Consider the following 20,165-nt stretch of genomic DNA (forward strand, 5'->3'; position numbering starts at 1 on the left):
GGGAAATAGAAGGCAAGGCTATAGGTAATTCATATATTCATAAATAGTCTAATTGGAGTTATGGGGTAGAACTCCATGCAACATCTTGAAAATTTAGAGCCTTGTCTCAGCACAGAAAATACCCTGACCAAGTATTATTTGGATAAACAAGTTTGACAGATCTAAGTTTGTGACTGATCCCAGCAATTCTAGTTCTCCAGGCTGCTAAAAACTCAATTCTAATTCAGGATCCCTCCCTTGGGCCTCACTGTAATGCATATGCACAATGGGGCAAAATAAAGCTTCTTGTGGGAACCTGAGCTCTACATTTCCTGTCCTTTGTGTGTAACTGTAATCTCCTCCTTACTGGTGCCTGAATATAGCTTTTGGAAACAACTTCCATTCAAAAATAAAAACAAAAGAAAAGAAAAAAATGCAATGAAATAAAAGCATTGCACAACCTAAAATGGACCAAGCAGACTGTGTAGAACACAAAGCACTTCATTATAGGATCAGTACCCCAAATATTTTACTCATCATGGTGTTCATTTCTCACCATCTTTCTCCATCAACTCTCTAACTCTTCATCTTGCTGCATACATAACCTGGAATTTTACTAATGCTTAAATGTTAAATTGCAAATAAATAGCTAATACAAAGTACTGTAAAGTCAGCCAAGAAGAAACAGAAATAGCAAAGCCTGCCATGCATAGAGCAGAAGATAGAAATAGAACTACTGGAGTCAGATAATTTGGCCTGAGTAGAGTTTGCAGGACTGGACCCCAATAGTCTGATTCTGATTTTACACCAGTTTTAGATGGTGTAAATCCACTGATTTTTAATTTAGTCTTGATTTGCATTGGTGTAAATGAGAATGGGATGAGGATCCAAATAAAGAAACCTCAAAAGTTTGGTTGTGGAACCATTACTCATGTGAGTAATCCCACTGATGTCAGTAGGACGCAACATGTTTAAGGATTACACAGTCAGGCCAGCTTTCTGGCAAGGGACAGAATGCCAGGCTCCACTGACAGTAAAACTATAAACAAAGATTAAACTGATTTCCTTTGACTTTCAGTTCCCAAGCTGAAAGACATGAAAAACTGATAAGTATTAAAACTAAATTGGATTTTTAACACTCCTTTTTTATTGTAAATATGACAGGAAATACATGTTCATAATGTTTTCCTTTTGCTTTCAATAGCATCTAAAGCCAAGCGAAGAGGCACTATAAGATCAAATCAATACAAAACCATATGTTAGGGGTAATTCTGTGTTATTATTTTGGAACTAATTGATTGCTGTTTTCCATTTTTTTTCAAGCATGACTGTCTTCTGCGTTGCTCTTGCTAAACTTTTTCTCCATAAGGTTTAGTCTGATCAAGTTGAGCCACATATTCCATAACTGTGAAAGAACGATTCAGAGAGAACGCTACTTGTTTAAGTTTAATAAGGAATTTCCTATCCCTCAGATAGCTTCTCCTCCGCCCCTCCCCCCGATGAAAGGAAGCTTGTTACCCTTGAATTGGGCGAGATCGTTCTTCCTTTCAATTCAGCATCCAGCAAATTAATAGCAAATACCAGTAATTAACCCCCTCTGTTTTTAAGCTGTGAAAACTTTGATTTTTGTTTTCACAGAGCTTGTGATAAAACCCAATAGCACTGTGAGAGCTCAGGAGAAAATATCAACATGTGAGTGCCTGAAGTGAGGTAATTATGTCCCTAAATATGGATTTAATGTAAATAACTAGTCTCATCTCCAACATCACTGAACCACAACTCCCACTGCAGTGCTTGACGCCTGTGAAAATCGGACAAATTATTTAGGTGCCTGTATGGATTCATGTGCCACACATCCAGCACTACAGTTTGAACATTTGGGGCTAAAGGTACAATGCTACCCAATCTATCAGGAAAACTTCTCATAATCAGCGAAAAGAACAGTGTATAATAGTATTCCTTCTATCAGCCTGCAGATCTTTCTGCTCCTCTTCTCTTGTTGCAAAGATCAGTTCAAGTCAATTTCAGAAAGTTCTGCTTGTTCTGTGTGCTCTTGGATCTCATTTATCTTGGAGCACAATAGTCATTTCCACCCGGTCCTCTTTGGCTCCACTATCAGGGTGTTCTTTCCCCCTCTGGATTATACATTTTTGGCTTTTGAGTGTGGGGAATGACCAGTCTAGCATCTGGAGCCATTTCAGTCCATTGTGGCAAGACAAATGCTAATTGTGCAGCTGAATAAGGAATCTCATGCCTTTGTCTTCTGATAGTGTCTGAATGCTACCAAAATGTCTGGGAGCTCGCTGCACATCTGGGGAGTAATCTTGATGAAATGTACTTTGTTGGTGTGCCCTAGCTGACCTTTTTCTCATGCGCCCTCCATCAAATTGCAGTTTATATTGGTGATTTGGAGGAACATTTTGATTTTAGGTGCATGGCCTTCTTTGTCTGCGTTGAAAAATTTGCAACTGTCCCTTTATTTCCAATGTTTCCTAAAAGTAATAGGAGGAATTTTAATATCATACTTTGCTCTCTCTTCTGGCACCCACCAATTTTTTAGGTTGTTCCTTTGGAATGTGGGTATTAGAAACAGCAATGAAAATGCCTGTTCATCTGTCCACCGTATTAGTTTACCTGGTTGGGCCCTGCTTCTCTGCAGTGGGAGTGGGGTGGTGGATTCACAAGACGAACAAAGCTCTTCTTGCAAGCAGCTATGTTCCACAAGAAGCTCAAAACATCATTCTGATTATGGCTCAGTAAAGTCCTGCTAAAATAATACAATACAAACCACTGACAATTGGCGTGCATACTTTTTGTTCTGATACAAGCAAAGCATCCTTTCTCAAGTGCTGTAGGGAACTGCACATTCAGACCTCAGTGGAAGGCATATGACTGTGTACATGCTGCATCGTATTAACGTCTTTAGCAGCTCTCGCTGTTATGTGCATGTCTCAGTCACAATTAGGGTGACCAGACAGCAAATGTAAAAAATCAGGACAGGAGCTGGGGGGTAATAGGTGCCAATACAAGAAAAAGCCCCCCAAATTGGGACTCTCCCTATAAAATCCGGACATCTGGTCACCCTAGTCACAATGATTCTGAGCTCCTCCTCAGCCTCCCTCTCTCTCTGTGGCTGAAAAGCCACAAAATAACCCTCTTGTCCCAAACAAGCATTTGAGATTTCTGCTGTATTTTAGAGTTTGATGGCTTGTTTGATTCCTACCCTTTATAGTCATTAGGAAAGGAATAGATAATGATAGAAAATATCAGGAGGTAGCCGTATTAGTCTGTATCCACAAAAAAAAAACAAGGAGTCCAGTGGTACTTTAAAGACTAACAGTTTTATTTGGGCATAAGCTTTCATGGGTAAAAAAACCTCACTTTTTGAGCTTATGACAGAAAATATCACTGTCTCTATATAAATCCATGGTACGCCCACATCTTGATTACTGCGTGCAGATGTGGTCGCCCCATCTCAAAAAAGATATATTGGAATTGGAAAAGGTTCAGGAAAGGGCAATAAAAACTATTAGGGATATGGAATGGCTTCTGTATGAGGAGAGATTAATAAGACAGGGACTTTTCAGCTTGGAAAAGAGACAACTAAGGGGGGATATGATAGAGGTCTATAAAATCATGACTGGTTTGGAGAAAGTAAATAAGAAAGTGATATTTACTCCTTCTCATAACACAAGAACTCAGTGTCACCAAATGAAATTAATAGGCAGGAGATTTAAAATAAACAAATGGAAGTATTTCTTCACACAATGGACAGTCAACCTGTGGAACTCTTTGCCAGAGGATGTTGTGAAGGCCAGGACAGAACAGTGTTAAAAAAAGAACTAGGTAAGTTCATGATGGATAGGTCCATCAGTGGCTATTAGCCAGGATGGGCAGGGATGGTGTCCCCAGCTCTGTTTGCCAGAAGCTGGGGATGGGCGGCAGAGGATGGATCACTTGATAATAATCTGTTCTGTTCATTCCCTTTGAAGCTCATGGTATTGGCCACTGTCAGAAGACAGGATACTGGGCTAGATGGAAATTTGGTCTGACTCAGTATGGCTGTTCTTACATTCTTATGTTCTTGTGTTTAACCCCCCCCCCAAAACAGAAAAATATTTATTTTAAGATGTGCTGGTTTCTGTGATGGGATGAAACTCGTAAAAGCACCAAATACAGCAATCTCATCATCCTATTTGTTGCCAAGCCTAAGAAATCTATCCTGTCTTCTGTGTTTAGTACTCATGAGCTGAACATACTTTTGGACTCTAAAGCAAACTTCAGAATATCTAGGGTGATGTTACTAACCTAAAATTATGATTCAGCTGCAGGGTGCAGATGCTCTCTTTAAATGCAGCCCCAAGAGTATATTGTATCTAGGTCTGCAGATATCTCTGCTTCGTGGTTACCTACTATGCAGTAAAGAAACAGGATGATTATTTAAGAAACTTCAGAAATACCTGCTACTAATGAGGAACATGAATTTCTTGCAAAGGTTGTCCTTGTTTTACAAAGTGTTAACCCATTTGTAGTATGTGCAGGGGGAAAAATTGGTCATGGTTCAGCTCTTGAACCAAATATGAATAGTTTTCCTGATTGAGAGGTGTTCAGATGATCCACTGTCCAGTCATTTTTACAGCTAAATTGAAGGCATTTTCCCCTCATCCCCTGGACCTCTCAAGCAAAGGCAAGTTACAAAAATAGTCCCATTGCTAGGAGGGTATAGTTCCAGCACTTCTCCAAGGAAGGTGGAGAGGAGTGAGAAGAAGGGGGAGCACTGCTTTATGACTCCATTTCCCCACTTCACACAGTTTTGTGGAGATGGCTGGGCATTCAGAGGGAGGTAAATAGGTTGTACTTTTAAAAGATATAGTACCTGTGTGTCCTCCCCCTACATGACGAGCTGGGTGAGTACAGTGCCTCTTAGCGCTTCCTGAGGTGGTGCAGCTCCAAACTACTCCAATATAAAGCACAGTGAAAAACACAATCTAGTTCTTTAAACCTGGGGACTGAGGTATTTTTCAGTACAATTATGTTTATTCCCCTTTAAAATGATATCAGGGATGTAGAGCTAAGTTTTATGCATTAAAAATATGAATTGATGTTCCCTACAAATAGGCCCAATTCCTGCTTCCCTTCCCCCTCGGATGTCCTCTCAGACAACAATATGCTTGTATCTAGAGCAGGTTGGAACATTTCCAATGAAAATACTTTCTGATGGAAAAACAGGAAACTTTTTGGTCAGAAATGTCCATAATCCTCCCTCTTTCCATGGCATTTTTAAAAATCTATTTCAACTTGTAACATATGGCTCAAACCAGGAAGGAACCAGGTCAGGAATGGAAGTCCTGCAGAAGGAAGATCCCTTGATATTAGATCTTTCCTTTGAAGTGTGTCATTGAGGACTAATTATATGTTTACTTGCAACCACTAGATGTCCTGCATCGAGTTCTAAAAAGGGTGTAGCAATGGTCCTTGGTCCACAAATGTATCTAATTCTTTTTTTAAACTCAGTTATAATTTTGGCCTTCACAATGATTTCCACAGATTGACTATGTATTGTGACACGAAATACTTCCTTTTGTTTGTTTTAAACATGCTGCCCTATTAATTTCATTAGGTGACTCCTAGTTCTTGTATTATGTAAAGGGATAAATAACACTTCCTTATTTACTTTTTCCACAACATTCATGATTGACAGAGTTTATCATATCTCTCCTTTATTATCTCTTTTGTAAAATGAACAATCCCAATTTTTTTAATCTCTCCTCATATGGAAACTGCAACCTCTAATCATTTTTGTTGCCCTTCTCTGTACCTTTCCCAACTCTCTTATATCTGTTTTGAGATGGGGTAACTAGAACAGCATGCAGCATTCGAGGTGTGGGCATATTCTGGATTCGTATCTTGGTATTATAATATTTTCTGTTTTATTATCTATCCATCTCCTAATGATTCCTAACATTCTGTTAGCTTTTTTTTCTGCCACTGCACATTGAGCAGAAGTTTTCAAAGAACTATCCACAGTGACTCCAAGATCTTTCTTGAGCGAAAACTGGCCATTTATTCCTACCGTTTGTCTCCTATCTTTTAACCAGTTACCAGGGCTGGCTCTAGGTTTTTTGCTGCCCCAAGCAAAAAATTTTTTGGCTGCCCCCACCCCAGCTCTGGGCTCTCCCCTGCACCCTCCTGCTGCCCCAGCCCTGTGCTCTCCCCCCCACCTGCACCCCCTGCTGCCCCAGCTCTGGGCTCCCCCCTACCCTCCCAGCCCTGGGCTCTCCCCCCCGACCCACACCCCCCCCAGCCCTGGGCTCTCCTCCTCCGACCCACACCAGTGCCTCCCCACCCACACACCCCCTGCCGCCCCAGCCCTGGGCTCTCTCCCCCCACCCACCTGCACCCTCCTTCCGCCCCAGCCCTGGGTCACTGGTAACTTGCTCCCAGGGTGGGTCATTCAGCAGGAATTTTGGATGTGCACAGAACACAGACAGGACTGGTTCCCATATGGTTACAGAACTGCAGTAAAGTGGAACAATTTTCAGCTTGTGTGATTGGAGGATATCTGGATGCATATTATAAGACTGTCCTCCATAAATGAGGAAAAGTTGAGGTGCCTTTATTATTCTTTTGTTCCTCTTGTTTCTATGGTGAATTTGCCAATGCAATATCACTGTGTTCCTTTTAAATAAATAAAACTTAAAAAAAAAAAAGGGCAATGACTGTTGAAAATAGCAACTCCAGTTCTAAAAACCACTGGGAAGCATTTCTTGCTCAATTTTATCCTACTTTTTCTACAGCAAGTTACAGTGGATCAGTATATTTGATTTGGGAGAAATGAAGTAACAGCTGCCCAAATTGAGCTCGAGCACTCCTGAATTTTGAGGTGTTCAAATCTGGAAGGCAAGTGCTAGATTCCCTTTCTGAATATTAGCTAAATCTGGAAAGGAAAAGTCAATTTCTGCTTCCACGGCTCAGAAGTGGAAATCCTCCTACGTGCCTGGTACTGTATCTAAAGCTGCTGAAGTCCCCTAGCAGAGCCTCCCCTCCCTTACTTTTCATTTTAAATTCTTGTGGAATCCACATACCTCCCTTGCTAGGCTTCAGACTGAGAGGGACACTGTCCATTTAGTCCACCCAATTCCTTCTTTGGGGGCTGCAAGGTGAGGTCACACCAGTATCCCTAATCCAGTCTGGGGATGTCTTCTGAAGGGGACATCTGGGCCAAAGACTTCTACTCCTTGGGCACACTTGTTCCCCATTCACAGTGCCACCCCGCTCTAGCAGTGAGCTCTCCATTCACAGCAAGCTGCAGCATACCATACTCCCTCCCCCTCTCTTTCCTGTTGATAGCAGCCAAGGGAATGCTGGGAAATGTAGTTCTTTCCCTGCTCCAGGGCTGGCTCTATAGGCAGGGAGCTAACCAAGGAACTACAGCTCTCAGGGCCCCCTGTTGGTTCTTAGCTCCCAGGCTGGATCCCTGCTGGCTGCCGCCTCTGCAAATGGGCTGCCCCAAGCACCTGCTTGCTTTGCTGGTGCCTAGAGCTGCCCCTGCCAGTTACTAATCCATGAGAGGACCTTTCCTCTTATTCCATGACAGCTTAGTTTGCTTAAAAGCTTTTGGTGAGGGATCTTGTCAAAGGCTTTCTGAAAGACCATGTATACTATATTGACTGGATCACCCTTGTTGACGTGCTTGTTAATACTCTCAAAGAATTCTAGTGGATTGGTGAGGCATGATTTCCCTTTACAAAAGCCATGTTGACTCTTCACTAACATACCATGTTTGTCTGTGTGTCTGATAATTCTGTTCTTTACTAGTTTCAACCAATTTGCCTGGTACTGAACTTAGGCTTACTGGCCTGTAATTGCCAGGATTGCCTCTGGAGCCTTTTAAAAAAAATGACGTTACATTAGTTATCCTCCAGTCATCTAATGCAGAGGCTGATTTAAGTCACATTCCACAGTTGTTAGTTCTTCAATTTCATATTTGAGTTCCTTCAGTTGAGTTCCTATTCTTGAGTGAATACTTTTCCCCAGAAGGGGAAAGAGTACCAGAAACGTCCACGTGCCAGAAACACAGATACAGGTGAGCAACCGTTTTCATGTTCTCTCCACAGGTACTAGTGCAGAGAGTGGAGTGGATGATACACCTGAGGGAACAGAGCAGAAGGAGACTCCACTGATTGGAAGGCATGAGATGCACCGTCCTAGGGATGGGGGTTCCACGACCACCACTCCCAAGAGGAGGAGGAGGAGGGTTGTGGTGGTCGGGGACTCTCTCCTCAGGGGGACTGAGTCATCTATCTGCCGCCCTGACTGGGAAAACCGAGAGGTGTGCTGCTTGCCAGGGGCTAGGATTCACGATGTGACGGAGAGACTGCCGAGACTCATCAAGCCCTTGGATCGCTACCCCTTCCTGCTTCTCCACGTGGGCACCAATGATACTGCCAAGAATGACCTTGAGCGTATCACTGCAGACTACGTGGCTCTGGGAAGAAGGATAAAGGAGTTTGAGGCGCAAGTGGTGTTCTCGTCTATCCTCCCTGTGGCAGGAAAAGGCCAGGGTAGAGACTGTCGAATCGTGGAAATCAACGAATGGCTACGCAGATGGTGTCGGAGAGAAGGGTTTGGATTCTTTGACAATGGGATGGTCTTCCAAGAAGAAGGATTGCTAGGCAGAGACGGGCTCCACCTCACGAAGAGAGGGAAGAGCATCTTTGCAAGCAGGCTGGCTAACCTAGTGAGGAGGGCTTTAAACTAGGTTCACCGGGGGAAGGAGACCAAAGCCCCGAGGTAAGTGGGGAAGTGGGATACCAGGAGGAAGCACAAGCAGGAGACTGCAAGAGGGGAGGACTCCTGTCTCAGACCGAGAAAGCGGGACAATCAGCGGGTTATCTTAAGTGCCTATACACAAATGCAAGAAGCCTGGGGAACAAGCAGGGAGAACTAGAAGTCCTGGCACAGTCAGGGAATTATGATGTAATTGGAATAACAGAGACTTGGTGGGATAACTCACGTGATTGGAGTACTGTCATGGATGGATATAAACTGTTCAGGAAGGACAGGCAGGGCAGAAAAGGTGGGGGAGTTGCATTGTACGTAAGAGAGCAGTATGACTGCTCAGAGCTCCAGTATGAAACTGCAGAAAAACCTGAGTGTCTCTGGATTAAATTTAGAAGTATCAACAACAAGGGTAATGTCGTGGTGGGAGTCTGCTACAGACCACCGGACCAGGGGGATGAGGTGGACGAGGCTTTCTTCCAGCAACTAACAGAAGTTGCTAGATCACAGGCCCTGGTTCTCATGGGTGACTTTAATCACCCTGATATCTGCTGGGAGAGCAATACAGCAGTGCACAGACAATCTAGGAAGTTTCTGGAAAGTGTAGGGGACAATTTTCTGGTGCAAGTGCTGGAGGAACCAACTAGGGGAAAAGCTCTTCTTGACCTGCTGCTCACAAACAGGGAAGAAATAGTAGAGGAAGCAATAGTGGATGGGAACCTGGGAGGCAGTGACCATGAGATGGTCGAGTTCAGGATCCTGACACAAGGAAAAAGGGAAAGCAGTAGAACAGAGACCCTGGACTTCAGAAAAGCAGATTTCGACTCCCTCAGGGAACTGATGGGCAAGGTCCCCTGGGAGAATAACATGACGGGGAAAGGAGTCGAGGAAATCTGGCTGTATTTCAAAGAAACCTTATTGAGGTTGCAGGAACAAACCATTCCGATGTGTAGGAAGAAAAGTAAATATGGCAGGCGACTAGCTTGGCTTAACAGTGAAATCCTTGCTCGTCTTAAACACAAAAAAACAGCTTACAAGAAGTGGAAGATTGGACAAATAACCAGGGAGGAGTATAAAAGTATTGCTCAGGCATGCAGGAGTGAAATTAGGAAGGCCAAATCACACTTGGAGTTGCAGCTAGCCGGAGATGTTAGGAGTAACAAGAAGGGTTTCTTCAGGTATGTTAGCAACAAGAAGAAAGTCAAGGAAAGTGTGGGCCCCTTGCTGAATGAGGGAGGGAACCTAGTGACAGAGGATGTGGAGAAAGCTAGTGTACTCAATGCTTTTTTTGCCTCTGTCTTCACAGACAAGGTCAGCTCCCAGACAGCTGCACTCTGCAGCACGGTATGGGGAGGAGGTGACCAGCTCTCTGTGGAGAAAGAAGTAGTTCGGGGCTATTTAGGAAAGCTGGACAAGCACAAGTCCATGGGGCTGGATGCGCTGCATCCGAGGGTGCTAAAGGAGTTGGCCGATGAGATTGCAGAGCCATTGGCCATTATCTTTGAAAAATCATGGCGATCGGGGGAGGTCCCGGATGACTGGAAAAAAGCTAATGTAGTGCCCATCTTTAAAAAAGGGAAGAAGGAAGATCCAGGGAACTACAGGCCAGTCAGTCTCACCTCAGTCCCTGGAAAAATCATGGAACAGGTCCTCAAGGAATCAATCCTGAACCACTTAAAGGAGGGGAAAGTGATCAGGAACAGTCAGCATGGATTCACCAAGGGCAAGTCATGCCTGACTAACCTAATTGCCTTCTATGACGAGATAACCGGCTCTGTGGATGAGGGGAAAGCAGTGGATGTACTATTTCTGGACTTTAGCAAAGCTTTTGATACAGTCTCCCACAGTATTCTTGCCAGCAAGTTAAAGAAGTCTGGGCTGGATGAATGGACGGTAAGGTGGATAGAAAACTGGCTAGATGGTCGGGCTCAACGGGTAGTGATCAATGGTTCCATGTCTAGTTGGCAGCCGGTATCAAGTGGAGTGCCCCAAGGGTCGGTGCTGGGGCCGGTTTTATTCAATATCTTCATTAATGATCTGGAGGATGGTGTGGACTGCACCCTTAGCAAGTTTGCAGATGACACTAAACTGGGAGGAGTGGTTGATACACTAGAGGGTAGGGATAGGATACATAGTCTCCTGACAAATAGGAGGATTAGGCCAAAAGAGATCTGATGAGGTTCAACAAGGACAAGTGCAGAGTCCGGCACTTAGGACGGAAGAATCCCATGTACTGCTACAGACTAGGGACCGAATGGCTGGGCAGCAGTTCTGCAGAAAAGGACCTAGGGGTTATGGTGGACGAAAAGCTGAATATGAGTCAACAGTGTACCCTTGTTGCCAAGAAGGCTAATGGCATTTTGGGTTGTATAAGTAGGGGCATTTCCAGCAGATCAAGGGATGTGATCATTCCCCTCTACTCAGCACTGGTGAGGCCTCATTTGGAGTACTGTGTCCAGTTTTGGGCCCCACACTACAAGAAGGATGTGGATAAATTGGAGAGAGTCCAGCGGAGGCAACAAAAATGATTAGGGGGCTGGAGCACATGACTTATGAGGAGAGGCTGAGGGAACTGGGATTGTTTAGTCTGCAGAAGAGAAGAATGAGGGGGGATTTGATAGCTGCTTTCAACTACCTGAAAGGGGATTCCAAAGAGGATGGATCCAGACTGTTCTCAGTGGTAGAAGATGACAGAACAAGGAGTAATGGTCTCAAGTTGCAGAGGGGGAGGTTTAGGTTGGATATTAGGAAAAACTTTTTCACTAGTAGGGTGGTGAAGAACTGGAATGGGTTACCTAGGGAGGTAGTGGAATCTCCTTCCTTAGAGGTTTTTAAGGTCAGACTTGACAAAGCCCTGGCTGGGATGATTTAGTTGGGTTTGGTCCTGCTTTGAGCAGGGGGTTGGACTAGATGACCTCCTGAGGTCCCTTCCAACCCTGAGATTCTATGATTCTATGAATACCATCTGGTCTTGGTGACTTATTACTGTTTAATATATCAATGTATTCCAAAGCCTCCTCCGTTGACACCTCAATCTGGGACAGTTCCTCAGATTTGTCACCTTAAAAGGATGGCTTTGGTATGGGGATCTCCCTCCTATACTCTGCAAAGAATTCATGTAGCTTCTTGGCAAAGGCCTTGTCTTCCATGACAGATGGGGTCACTGCAGCTGGATCTGTTTGCCAGGTTTGAGAAATACAAAATTCCAAGTTATTTCTCCACATTCCCAGATATGAAAGCAGAATGGACAAATGCATTCTTGGGGATTCCTTGGAGATCTTCTTAGTTTCTGTACCTGTTTTTACTTTTCCTAGTATTTTAGATTAGAAGCTACTATCAATGGTAAGAAATGACAAACTATGTAGCTGCCTGTTAATTTTACCTTCCTTGTCATCCAGACCATGGGTCCAATTTGTGCTCCTCTTTTTGATAAACTTCCCATTAGCTTTGGTGAACCTGGGCAATGTGGCTAACTTGGTGAGGTGAGCAGAAGGACAGCTCTCTAGTGAAAGATTCTCCAATGACTGTATGTTAACTGTCACGGAATCCTTCCGAAACTCTGGCATTTAGAAACAGACAACTGAGTGATTGCTTTCGGAGCTGTCGGTCGGGGAACTAACTATTATGGCAGAGAGATACTGCATCTGCTTATTATGGCACTCGGGCTGGCCAGAATCAGGGACTCCACCTCTGAGGAGGAGGAGTGGTTGAACAGTTGAACAAGAATTACATGGCTGCCTTAGATGTATCTTCCAGAGTCTAACCCAGGCAGGCCAGAGAGCCGTTTAATGTTCCATGAAGCAGAAGTTGCTGCCTTCAGGATTTGACACCTTTGTTGCAAACCTGGTGGGAAAATTATAAAGGTATTGGGGCATGGATCACTTAAAAAAAAAAGTGACACCAATAATTTGCCCCCTGTCCCTTGCAGTGTTGTCTTTAGATTAGTAAATAATTATTTACTAGATTTGTACATATATTTCAAAGGAATTTCAAAATCAGTTTCAGCAATACCTGTCACTGTTTCAATTATCTCCATTCAGCATGTAATGCTGTGCCTCTCAGTGGGTCTGAAATATTAATGATTTTTCCCAGCTGGGGCCCAGGTGGATGATGCAAAGTAGAAAGAATTGGTTTTGCCATGAAAAAACATTAAAATAAGAAATATGAAATGCTATTCTAAATTCTATAATTGTATTAGTTAATGGCTCATTTAGTGATTGTTAACCATGTTTTAAAATTATTTCTTCTCTGTAATTAGATGCAGTTGCTATTATATGGGAGTTTTTATTTAATCCCAGTGATTATCTTTAACTTGTGACAATTGTAAGTTTAACCTTAGACAGTGAAATAAGATCCTCACAACCTGAGTGTATAATGAAGTAATATAGCTATTAGATCTGATATGTACTTAAAGGTTTTGAATTGACATGATCTTACATTTTTTTATAAATCTGAAGAGAAAAAGAAAGTCAGTGTTTTATAAATACTACAATTTTTCCAAAGGCCTTTCAGTTTTCTCTGACACAAAAAAATTACTGAATATACAAGTTTTGAAACTACTAAAAAAATCTATTCATACTGCTATCTTAAATTCCAGATAATGCTAATAATATGAAATTGCAGTAGGGAAGGGAACTCTCTATATTCCCCAGCAGTGAATGTCTATTCTATTCTATAAAGGTTCTTATACCATCCTTCCAGTAGTGCATTAAACAATACGACCAACATCTGTCATTGGAGGTTTCTTCTTTCTCATCCTTTCTCCCCAGGGGGAGACTTGTGTGTGTTATGCAGTGTTTTGTTTTGGTAGGGTTTTGTTTTTGTTTCAAATGTACATTCTGCTATGTGTTTGTTAGAGAAGGCCACGTCAAAAAGGTGGGCTTTGCATTCAGCGCAGGTGGTGGTGAGGTTTTTGATGGTCCTTATTTCTTGTGGGAGTTCATATCACAGTTTCAGGCAGGCCCCTGGAGGAAGCTCTATCTCCTGCACAGATGAGCTTTACCTTTGTGATAGAAAATTCCATTGTGGCAGAAGAAACGGTTGTTAGTCTCAATATTTAAATACACTGCTACCTCGATATAATGCCACCCGATATAACACAAATTTGAATATAACGTGGTAAAGCAGTGCTCCAGGGGGCGGGGTTGCAGTGGATCAAAGCAAGTTCAATATAACACGGTTTCACCTATAACACGGTAAGATTTTTTGGCTCCCAAGGACAGCGTTATATCGAGGTAGAGGTGTATGTGAATGGCCAAATCTTTAAGAACCTGTTCCTGCAAGGTGCTGAGCACCCTAAACTTCCACCGTCTTCAGTGGGAGGGGAATTGTAGGTGATTAACATTTTGTAGGATTGGGCCCTGCTTTCTTTTTTGCACGTGAGCTCTTTCTATTAGAATTTAAGAGTACATATCTAAAGAATTTTCTCAATAACAGAAGCACAAATTGTTAACAGTCAGGTAATGCCTAGTAAATACTGCAGGGATCTTCACTGAACTGTCCTGCAGTTATATAAAATCTGCATTACAGCTGCAGTACAGGAGAACAACGAATATTATGAACAATATTTCTTTCTGGGTCATACCAACCATTGAGTCAACAAGTGTTTTGAAAAGACTACATATGAAACAGTATATGATAAAGACAGAATCGCATCCTTGTTGCTCCTAACACATAGCCGTCCCGGGAAACAATTGTAACAAGCAATGAAATATTATAGATAAATATTTAGTTAGAAACACAGACTGCCCAAATTACAATGAATTTAAGCATCCCCCTGCACCCCCCGTGGTGTTTTCCAGATGTGGTTCTGAAACTTTCATCTCAGGCCTGTCACAACATAATGGGCCCAAAGTAAAATACAAACCTCTGAAATTTTGGAGAAATTCTTGCCCTACTGAAGTCAATGGCAAAACTCTCAGTGGGGCCAAGTTTCATCCCTGAACTATTAGGAAATGAGACTGTGGCTACAAATTCAATTCTGCCCTCCAAAGCTTGCGCCCATATTCAATTAGAGTTATTTGGTCTGTTCCTTTGCCTATCTCTGTTTGCCTTTCTGCATGGAGTAACAGGGCAAAATCTTTATTCTACGCTATGGACCTGAATTCTGTAAAGATGAAGAGAAATTCACCAGTGGTGATATCATAACTTTGTTAAATAACATATGTTGTCTTGTAGTTTTAAAAGCAGTTAGTAAATTTTAGCTTTTCCAACACATAATACTTCCACAAACAGTGCTGGTATTCTACAAAATGAGGGAAGTGAGATGCATAGAACTAATCTGAATTTACATTTCCAAGCTACTAAATATGAAGACATTTTAAGATCATAAATCATCATGGTATTTATTAGAGCTCTGAGGTTAGGCTTTCAGACTCATCCTTGGTCCCGTGTATCTCTTCTCTTAGCATTTCCAGTCAATACCGAGCTGACATCTGGTTTCAAAACACAGTACACTCTATACATTTTGCCTCCACAGTAATAAAACTTAGCAAGAACTGTGTAGCAGCAGTACCATTTGCCTTAATAAATATTTGTTTGTTAGCAATCTTCTTATACTTTAGGTGATGAGAGCCATATCCGGGGAAAGGGCGGTTAGAGTGGAAGTTTGTTTATCCATGTACCTATGTGCCCCCCCATCACGGTAGTATCTGAACAGCTCTCATACGTGCCCTCACAATGCCCTGTGAGGCAGGGGTATGCATATGGTATAGTCACCGCTCTGGTTTTATTGGTCAGTGATTGCCTCTTGGTAAAGGGCAAAGGGCAAATGACCAGGCTGATTCTTTTAGATCAGTCAGCAGCATTTGATACCATTGACCAAAAGGTTCTGCTGACTTGCCTCTGGTTCTGTTGGGGTAGATACAGGTGTACTCCAGTGGCTCCATGACTTCCTTCTGGAGAATTCTTGGGGAGTGGGGGGAGGTGGAGGAGATTGAGCAAAAGTGCTTTTGCCCTAGAAGCTTTTATTGTCACCCCCTCTTTGCAAGGTACCCATATATCAGAGGCTATTAAAAATTGAGATGGTTTAGGCTCCTACTGACTTTTTATTTTTATTTTTCACTGTATTTGGGATGGATTCTGGCCAAGATAGATGTGTGGATGAAGCTCACTTTAGACAAGACAGAAATTATGCTGGTACATAGAGGAACGTATACGACAGATAGTTACTGGCCTCTCTGAGGTGGTGGGGGCCTGCCCTTTCTCAGAGAGGTTCACATTGGAGGGCTCTCCCCAGGTTCCAGTCATGACTACAAGTGCCTTTTTCTATTTGCGTTTAGCTATGGGGTTGCAACTGTTTTTCTCTCAGGCACGGTTAACTGGAGCAAAGTCTGCCTTAGTAACCCTCAGATTGGATACCACAATGTGCTCTATATGTACTGAAGTCAACTTTGAAGCTTAGACTAGTGTGGGTCTTAGAGCTATTTGAATATTGTTTGTTGAATCAAACTTTCAATAGATTTTGTTTTTGTTTGTAGGTTTATGTATCATTTGTGAACCAGTCTTATCGGCTCAGAACATATTTGGCATTTGTACTTGCTCATGGTGTAGCTGGAGGAATGATTTTCAGTTTATGGGTTGTTTAGGAACTGTTCATTTTGACCATTGGCATGGGTTACTTAAGTCGTATGGCATTGTTTCTATTCCCTGATTGGGTAACTGAAACCTTCTGACCTTAAAATCTATGAAGCAGAAAAATGAGTAGCAAACTAGATGAAATTCATCCCTGTGAAGATTAGCACAAGATCTGTACACCGTCAGTCCCACTTAATCTCTAGCAGATCCTCACCTGGTACCAGATATTGTCATAGCTCCATTGAAATCAATAGAACTATGATATTCTACACCAGATTATGATCTGCCCCTCAAAGGAGGACTTAAGTGGTATATAGGCTTTGTGCTGGTCCTCTGTATGGAGCCGATTTTCACCTATTGTGAATACTGAATTACCAGTAGGAGTTTTCAGGAGTTTTCAGACCAGCCAATTTTCAAAGTATTGAAAGAATAATGAGACTCCATGAATAGTAGCTAGTTTAACTCAAGCCTCAAATTTGCAAATAAATTTGTGAATCAAGTTTCTCAGTATTCAGCCAGCTCTACTTAGTGATAATAGTTACGTGAAGTATCTTGTATGTATTCTGCATAAGCTATCTCCCAGTTTGCTTCCAATTACAATTCAAGATCTGTGTTTAATCCTCATATGATTTTGAGTTCTGGCTGTTATAGAGATAGAAAGGAGTGAAGGGAGAGTAGCAAACAACAGAGAAAAAGGATACTTCTAACAACCATAGATTTGAAGTCTGGAGGACAGGTTGTGTGAAGTTCTTGCTGGATGGCTCTATACTCTGGAATTCATTTCTTCCTGTGCTGTGACAGAGCTTAAATCTGACTTTCAAGGCTTAATGCAAGGTTTATCTGTTCACTCAACGTTTCACATGAGTGGTAAATGTAGGTAAATGATTGGAATGTATTTAAGGGAAGTTCATTTTTTTGGCATGTGTCAAACAGTTTGATATTGTTCTAGCTATATCCACCCAGTGTCTTTACAATGAGTGCACATTTATAGTCAAAATAAAACATGAATTTGTAGAATAAAAGACTGAAATACACTTCATCAGAAGGCATTCAACACCAGGTACTGATTGGTTTTATAACAAAACACTTAATCTGATACTCTACTCATAAGTCCACTATCAAAACAGAAATTCAGATATTTCACCTTTCCTGGTGTGGTTGAAGATAGGCTGAAATCATATATGAGGCTTAATATTTTCATATAGAACTTCTTATTTTAAAAAGTTCTGGGGCCTCAGGAAATGAAATAACAAGCTTAGTGATGGTGGGAGCTCGGGGAAAAATGTGGTTAATGTCATTATAAATAGTTTTAATCAAGGAACAAGTTCAACTTGAGAGTGTTCTTCCACTGAGAGAGCACTTTCCATGAATGAACTTTGCTGCCCCAGCTTCTTAATCTTCATGCAAAATGAACTAAGTCTCATCAAAATTTCATGCCTATAAACTAAGCTACTTCAGCATTGTGTCACCCAGATGAAATATTGAAGTGTGACCATGGCACTTGGCAACATACTGTAGTATATTAAAACAACAACAACAACAAAACCCAAGAACAAATGAGTGGAGGAACATGCAGTGGTGAAGAAATAAAAAGCAAACAACAAGATATCCATCAGGAACTTGCTAAGTGGAATTAAGGTTTCAAGGAACTAGAAGGGAGAGAACTCTGGGAAGTAACTCAAGGAAGAAATGTCATTCTAGCCTTCTAAGAAGTATTAAAAACTTAATCTAACTGAAATATCACCTAAAGCCCTATCTTGATATGAACCTGACCTCAAGGGAGCTCACCTTGATAATGCAATCCTAGGATTCATCAGGCGAGGTATTTCCAGTAGAATCATTATTACCATTATACAAGACAATGGTGAGACGACATCAGGAATACTGTGTACAATTCTGGTCTCCCATGTTAAAGAAATATCAATTCAAACTGGAATAAGTGCAGAGAAGGACTGATGATCAGAGAAAGACTTATGAGAAAAGACTGAAGGAGCTTGGCTTGTTTAGCCTAACAAAACAAAGGCTGAGGGGAGATATGATTGCATTCTATAAATACATCAGAGGAATAAACACCAGGGAGAGAGCGGAGCTCCTTCAGTTAAGGGACAATGTTGGCACAAGAACAAATGGATATAAACTGGCCATCAACAAGTTTAGGCTTGAAATTAGATGAAGGTTTCTAATCATCAGAGGAGTGAAGTTCTGGAACAGCCTCCCAAGGGGAGCCGTGGAGGCAAAAATCCTAACTTGTTTTAGGACTGAACTTGAAAAGTTTATGGAGGGGATGGTATAAGATTGCCTATAATGGCACATGGCCCATCTATGACTGCTATTAGCGAATATTTCCAACGGCCAGAGTTGGGACACTAGATGGGGAGAGCTCTGAGTTACTACAGAGAATTCTTTCCCAGTTGTCTGGCTGGTGGGTCTTGCCCACATTTTCAGCATCTGACAGATCATCATATTTTAGGTTGGGAAGGATTTTTTCCCCAGGTCAGAGACCTTGGCGTTTTTTCGTCTCCCTCTGCAGTGTTGGGCAGGAATTAGTTGCTGATTTGAACTAGAGTAAATGGTGGATTCTCTGTAACATGAAGTCTTTAAATCATGATTTGAGGACTTGAGTTACTTAGCCAGAGGTCATGGGTCTATTACAGGAGTGGGTGGGTGAGGTTCTGTGGCCAGCAATGTGTAGGGGCTCAGATTAGATTATCATGATGCACTCTTCTGTCTTTAAAGTCTATAAATCCATGGATTCTGCATGGATTCAGTTGCAAAAATAAGGCCTAAGACTACAGATGAACCCAAGCTGGAACCCCAGATATGAATACACAGGCATGGGTAAAGTTTGGATCCAATTCTAAACTTTGCAGGTCCTGCCTAGCTCTAGATTACACTTATTTAATTAAAATGCTTATTAATTCATAACATATTCCTTCTGGGAAATTCTGAAAACCCCATTTAAAGATGACAAAGATATATTTAGCAAGAACGTTTATCATATTTACTTATGTACCTGTTCTACCAAAAAGTCCAACCTTGATGTTGATCGATGTAATACCTCCAACAAGTTTCATAGACCTGTTGATGCCTTAGTACCATGGATGGAATACGATCTTGGTTAAGAATAGATGAATGACTGATTTCAGGTAAGGTCCTTCACCGTGAATTTGTCATCTTCAATGGGCCTGTCTTTGAACTAGGGTCCCACACCATTATATCCAATAATGGTTCCCCATTTATGTCAGCAGATAACTTGCAGCAAACTTAAGTATGGAACTCATAGAAAGGCAAGTTGTAAAATTCACAGATGATGCGGTTAATGTCATGTGGCATTGACAATATTTATGGATGCAAATAATTTAATCCAATATCCAACTGAAAAGAGCAAATGGTTTTGTCTCTGTGGTTAAAAAGAATAGGGTACTGACAAATTAACAACTTGAAAACTGATTTATGTCCTCTGAGTGCTGAGAGATGTGAACTGGAACAGTCATGTATTACACATTAGCCTCATGAGATTTAAAAGCAATTGCACTACAGGAATAGCTGCTCATTAGAGTTTTGTAAAAATGATTTTAGTGGCATATATTGTGGGGCTAAAATAATTACCAAGCTGTGATCTAACTAATAGCTTTCTATTAATTAAGATAATTGAGCAAAACCTGCAGTCCTTATCCTTTTGCTAAGGAATAGAAACTTTTCAGTGGGAAGTATGAAAAATGCAACCTGTGAGCGTTTGCCCAGGCCTCTACCCACCACAGTAATTCAGCTAGCTACAATTGTGTTTAACATATAAAGTGGGCAAATACTGTAAAAAAAATTCTGTGAAT

General features: G+C 41.8%; 1 long non-coding RNA gene across 1 annotated transcript; it reads right to left on the minus strand.

Moving 5' to 3' along the window:
* Positions 1 to 1,246: 1,246 nt before the first annotated feature.
* LOC123369755 lies at positions 1,247 to 12,277 on the minus strand. The gene is made up of 3 exons (XR_006579137.1): positions 12,143 to 12,277; positions 2,614 to 2,746; positions 1,247 to 2,471 (listed from the first exon to the last, which is right to left on the minus strand). It is a non-coding gene; the product is annotated as an uncharacterized LOC123369755 (long non-coding RNA).
* Positions 12,278 to 20,165: the final 7,888 nt, after the last annotated feature.

This window comes from Mauremys mutica, chromosome 1 (assembly GCF_020497125.1).
Source record: "Mauremys mutica isolate MM-2020 ecotype Southern chromosome 1, ASM2049712v1, whole genome shotgun sequence".
In the NCBI taxonomy this organism is placed as follows: domain Eukaryota; kingdom Metazoa; phylum Chordata; order Testudines; family Geoemydidae; genus Mauremys; species Mauremys mutica.